The 6,210-nt window shown below is 51.3% G+C and overlaps 1 pseudogene; it reads left to right on the plus strand.

Annotated features, from left to right (window-relative positions):
- Nucleotides 1-1,188: 1,188 nt before the first annotated feature.
- LOC123368713 lies at nucleotides 1,189-2,200 on the plus strand (annotated as a pseudogene).
- The last annotated feature ends 4,010 nt before the right edge of the window (nucleotides 2,201-6,210 follow it).

Consider the following 6,210-nt stretch of genomic DNA (forward strand, 5'->3'; position numbering starts at 1 on the left):
GGTGCAGGGCTGGTGCGGGCAGGGGTGTTTGTAGGGCTGGCTGGCTTTGGGCAGGGCTGTAGGGGTGTGTGGCAGGGGTTGGCTGAAGACAGGACAGGGGGCTTGGCAGGGGCTGGCTGCGGGCACGGGGCGCAGAGCTGGCTGCAGGCAGGGGGGGCGGGGCTGGTGCAGGCAGGGCAGGGGGTGCAGCAGAGGCAGCTGGAGCCCCAGCGCTTTAAATAGCCCCCAAGCCCTCCGCTATCTCAGGGCTCTGGGGCTATTTAAAGGGCCTGGGGCTCCCCTGCTTCTACCCCGCCCCGGACTTTTTAAATAGCCGCGGGAGCCCTGGGGAATGCATGGGGGCAGCAGGGCTCCGGCAGTTATTTAAAGGACAGGGGTGGCAGAGGCAGCTGGAGCCCCAGCCCTTTAAATAGCCCCCGGAGCCCCCCGCTACCCCAAGGCTCTGGAGGCTATTTAAAGGGCCCGGAGCTCCAGCCGGGAGAGCGGGGCTGCAGGGTAGGGCTTGCCGCGCTCCAGCTGGGGTCACGGGGCTTGCCGCGCTCTGGCCGGAGCTCCAGCCGGGAGAGCGGGGCCGCGGGGCTTGCCGCGCTCCGGCCAGAGCACCAGCTGGGAGAGCGGGGCTGTGGGGCAGCTGCGCTCCCGCCGGTGCTTTGGTCAGGGGAGCAGGGCCACGGAAGACCCTGGAGCAGACCGCAGCCGGGGTAAGTAAAAAAAATTAAAAAGGCGCCTAAGGCGCAGGGCCCTCTTAGGCGCGGGGACCGATTCCCGGGAATCGGGCGAATCGGCCTAAAGCCGGCCCTGCTTGTGGGGCTGCTCCCCTGGGCTTTGCCGCTTTCACCCAGCGACTGGAGAGATAAAAACGATTTTAAAAAGAATGCGGCATTGCAGATGCCTGCCGTTGGGTTCGTGCCAGCCACTGGATTCGCAGGACCCAGCGCTTGGAGCCTGCTGAGGAGACGCTCCGCTTCCATCTTTTCAAAAAGTGCCTTTCTAACCCTGGCAGTCGCACAGAAAAGCCTGAGAACATGGTTCGGCTGGCCCATGAAGACTTGTGCTAGGCCTGGGCTACGCCACAGAGTTAGGGTGATGGAACTGCCTTGCATCAAGGGCGCTGTCCGGCCGCTCCGCTGCGTTCGCTCCACCATGGCCCAGTCGTCGCGGCCCCTGGGCGGCCCGGCCCAGCGCCCAGCCTCGGTGCTGGGCATCATGGAGTTCGGGCGCCGCACGGACCAGGAGGCGAGCAGGGCGCTGCTGCAGGCCTTCCTGGAGCAGGGGCACCGGGAGCTGGACACGGCCCATATGTATGGGGGGGCACATCCGAGCGCATCCTGGGGGCGCTGCTGGCGGGTGGCGGCGGGCCCGCAGTGAAGATGGCAACCAAAGCCAATCCATGGGAGGGGAAGACTCTGAAGCCTGACAGTGTCAGGTCTCAGCTGGAGACATCCCTTGAGAGGTTACAGATGAAGAGTGTAGACTTGTTCTATCTCCATCCATACCCCTGACCACGACACCCCTGTGGAACAGACACTACATGCATGCAATGAGCTAGACAAGGAGGGAAAGTTTAAGGAGCTTGGTCTGTCGAACTATGCAGCTTGGGAGGTGGCAGAAATCTAGTACAACAGCTGGGTGCTTCCAACTGTGTATCAGGGCATGTACAATGCAACCACTCACCAAGTGGAAACTGAGCTTTTGCCGTGCCTTAGACACTGTGGAATGCGGTTCTATGCCTACAATCCTTTGGCCGGAGGGCTGCTGACAGGAAAGTACAAGTATGAAGAAAAAGACATGGTCCAACCGACTGGCAGGTTTTTTGGAAATGATTGGGCCCAGACGTACAGGGACAGATCTGGAAGGAGCACCATTTCCAAGCCATTGCCCTGGTAGAGAAAGCATTAGGGGAGGCTTATGGCTCTAACCCCCACAGCCTAACTTCAGCTGCTTTACGCTGGATGTACAACCACTCCAAACTTCAGGGTGCCCTTGGAGATGCAGTGATCATTGGGATGTCCAACATGGATCAGCTGCAGCAGAACTCACATGCAGTGAAGAGGGCCCTCTGCTCCCAGCTGTGGTGGAAGCATTTGATAAAGCCTGGCATCTAGTAGCACATGACTGTCCCAACTACTTCCGGTAGAAAATGGGGGTAGCAAATTTAGTGTGGGGATGGTAACCAAGTATCCTGACATCTGAGAGCTAACTCCTCCCATAGTGTTTCAGAGGAAACTTCACTCTTGGATCAGGGCTTCCAGGTAGTGAACGTATTGGTATCACACTGGGGTTTCCTTGCACTAGAGTTGAAGCTCTTCGTACAATCACAAGCCTCACTGTTTCTATGCTGACTTAATGGTAGTTGCACATGGTGTCCAAGCCATAAGGTGTCTGGTTTTTCCTTAAACAAAACTAAAAGCCATAATTGCCATGAGAATGTCCCTTAATAGGGCAGCTCCTATTTTCACTTGAGCACACAAAATAGTGTTGTGATTTGGTGATGTAATTCGTATAAGGAACTGGCCCTGTCATAGGGCCACTTGAAGTCTCCAAGTAGGAATGTGGATATTTGTCTTCAATCAGCTGTCAGAATAAAGCATTTTCTAACTCAAAAAAAAAAAATCAACCTGGGTGTGCAAGTGTCTGTGCTCAAATTTGTCTTCGGCGGTTTAAGCGCCCCGCTATAACAATGCAGTAAAGAAACCTCCTTGGACAGCATAGAACCATGGTCAACCTATTGAGGTCGCTGCAGAATGAGTATAGACCTCATGAACTGTGCCAACCTAACTGTCATCCAGTAGCTGCAATAGTGTCCACTCTGCTCACAACTTTAAATTCCACTGCACAGAAGTCACAGAGACGGGAAGTCACCATCCCGCTGCATGTATTTTTTAAATGCCATTTCCTTATTGCACACCTAGCAGCGCTCCCTTGTTATGTGCAGCTGCCCAACCAACCATGCTGATGTCACACATTAGTCGCATTCTTACCTGAAGTAGAAATGAGGTACTGGATCTCCTAAGCCTATGCAGCTGCTGTCGTTGCAGCCTTGAGGGGTGCCCCATCCACACCTGGAGCCTGATGAGGAGGAGACAGAAGAGAACTATAGAGGACATGTTCACTGAGATCATGTAAGCCAATACTGCATCAGACTGTGAATAAAGGACCTGGAGGGCCAATATGGCAAATAGCATAGAGAAGAAAAAGGTGAGCAGGAGAAAGGCCCAGGGAGGGAGATGCATCAGGACATAATGGATCTTCTCAGGCAACAAACCTAAATGTCACAGGCCTTGGTTGACTTTCCTGTCCAGAAATCCCAGATTCACCACCTTTTGCAGTTCTTGGAGAACTCCATGCTACTAGCTCCCTACACTGCTTCCCCATCCCCCAAAATTCCATGTGGTATCCCAGGCCATATCCTTACCCCAACCACTCTGTGCCAGGGACAACAAGGACAGCCACAGCTTTACGTACATTCACCGACATAAGCACTATAAACATAAACACAGTGCTATGTTCGTGGGAGAGTTTCTCCCACTGACAGAGCTTCTCCCACTGTGTCACTTGCGATGGGAGAGCTTTCCCTCATTGGCATAGACTGTCTTCACCACAGGCAGTGGCACAGTTGTATTGGTACAGCTGTCCTGCTGCAGCACTGTACACGTGGACATACCCTTATTTTTATATCATCTTCCTCCTTCTCTCTTTGAGAATTACCCTCCACCATGGTGTAGGCAAACAGGCACCTGTGTATGTGAGGTTCCAACAGGATCTGGGATGCAGGGCCATCCTTAGGCATACGCGGCTGTGTAAGGCACCTGAAAATTTGGGGAACCCCTGGATCTTAGTGTCCCCCCTTCCACCTCTTCCTATCCCTGTTCTGACCCTTCCTGCAGGCTCCCATCACAGCTGGCTGCTGCAGCCTGGTGAGTCTTCTTCTGGAGGGGATCTAGTACTTAAAAGTGAAAAAGCCTCCTAGCCTGCCAGACCTATTAGCACAACATTGAAACTGTTAAAGAGCCATTCAAGTGGTAATGAAGCCATTTAACAGGCATTTGCCAACCCCCAGGTATATACTGTCAATTTCTGAATTTACTGACAAAAACAGTTGTGCATTACTGTAATATTTACTGAGAACATGTTAGTCTACAGGACCTTAGTTTAAAATTTGCTTTAAAAATATTTCATTAGTGTGTTGCTGAAGATGCGAGCCCCAGCTGCAGTTGGGCATAGGGGCACTAGTTTAATAATACTGCATAAAGCCCCATAAATCCTAAGAAGTGCCCTGCTGGGATGAAATGTAAATTTCTTGTTTACATCTCCCCATTGCTGAAGAATGGCTGCTTAAGTAAGTGCCCACTTGATTTAGTCACTTGTCTGGGATTGCCAGTGTGTCTTTGTCTCAGAAACTGGTTTGTGGGCTTTACCCAGACTTACAAAATATTTCAGTAAAAGTTATATAGAAGAATCTCATAACTTCACATATAATGTTGATACACCCATTTCAACAGGATAATATTCAGCAGATTATGAGTTTTGCAAATGATACCTCACAAGGCATACTTTGTACAAAATATATCAAAATCATATAAAAGTGGTGAACAGGGTGTTGCACATAGCTACATTGATCAGGAATGTGAAAAATTCATACCCCTGAGTGCCGTAGCAACATAACCCCCAGGGTAGATGCAGCTATGGTCAATGGAAGAATGCTTCCATCAAACTAGCTACCACTTCTCAGGGAGGAGGATTACCTACAGTGATGGAAAAAAATCATTCAGTAACATAGCTGTAGCATCCATAGTGCAGATATGGCCCGAGTTTTAAACCTAAAAGTAATTTATTTATTCAGGGTTCCAGACAAAAGTATCTTTCAGGGTTTATCACAGAAGGAAACTAAAACAACAGGCACTGCAAAGTTCTTTATAGATAAGGTTACCACATTTCAAGTTCCCAAATAGAGGACACTGCTGGGGGGGGGGAGGGGAAGCAGAAGAGGGAGAGGCTGGAGGGGGTATTTGGGGAGTGTTGGAGGGATGTGTGTTGTGGCAAAGCACCTTCTCAGTCTCCCCAGCCTCTGCTGCTTTTAGCCCTGGTGAGACAGGCTTGGGTAATATGGTCCCCCTTGGGACACAGGAGAAGTCTGCTCCCTGTATCTCCACCAGTCCTGTTTAGAGTCTTTTTACTCCCTTGTGGGAGAGAGTACTGCCTCTCCTCCTGGTGAGATTCACTGTCTTGCTGCTCCAACACTCCTAGCAGTAGGGCTCCTTCTCTTTCTGCTCTGTCCCCTCCTTCCTCCCAGGGAAGGGTTTAAAAGGTCTCAGGCAGCCCTAAGTTGGAATCAGCTGATCCTAATTAACCTCAGGTAGCTCCCCCTCAGCTGATTCTAAGTGCTACCTTGGCAACCCTTTCTCAGCTGAACCTGATTGACCTGTAGTTGCCTCCCAGTTGATAAGGAGGAGGGCCTGTTAACCTTCTGGGACTGATTCCTAGCTCTCCCTTGCAGCTGTCTGTTCTGAATTTATTACAGTGTGTACTGGGAAAGAGTATTTGGTAGGGGCGTGTGTGTGTACAGGGAGGGTTATTTGGGCAGGTGCTGAAGGGGGTATTTGCAGGGTGATGGAGGGGGTACCTGCAGTCTCACTCAAGTTGGGGGGCAATTTCATGTTTCCTGTCATGGTGGTAGGGTGAGTGGTGCAGGTACAGGATGCAGCACCAGCCCATCTGTCAGGGCATCCCTGCGGCCTCTTCCCCTCCTCAGGGTGGGGAGCTGAGGCTTGGCCCTGTCACCTCTCCCAGCAGAGCTCTGAGGCCCCACAGGCAGGGCAGGCAGTCTGGCCAAGAGGTGCTTGGAGGCTCCACTTATCTGATGGGGTGGGCTGGACCAGGTGAGATTCGGTAGCTGTGGATGCAGGAACCAAGCAAGGCATGGAGAAGGCTCTTTTTGAGCTGCAATGTTTTCTCCACAAGGAAAATCCAGGACATCTCCTCTTATTTGAAAAATCTGCCTGGATGGAGATCAGGAGACCAAAAAAGAGGTCATGTCCAGGAAAACCTGGATGTATGGTAACCCTATTTATAGACTGTCTAGAAACTCTGAAATTTCTCTTTCCATATAGTAGTTTAGATAAAACTTGTATCTTGGAAAACTTTTTTCTTAACAAAGGTATTTTAAAGAGTCTTGTTCCTCTCTCAGTGCAAAGTCCATCCCACTCCCTG

This window comes from Mauremys mutica, chromosome 1 (assembly GCF_020497125.1).
Source record: "Mauremys mutica isolate MM-2020 ecotype Southern chromosome 1, ASM2049712v1, whole genome shotgun sequence".
In the NCBI taxonomy this organism is placed as follows: Eukaryota; Metazoa; Chordata; order Testudines; family Geoemydidae; genus Mauremys; species Mauremys mutica.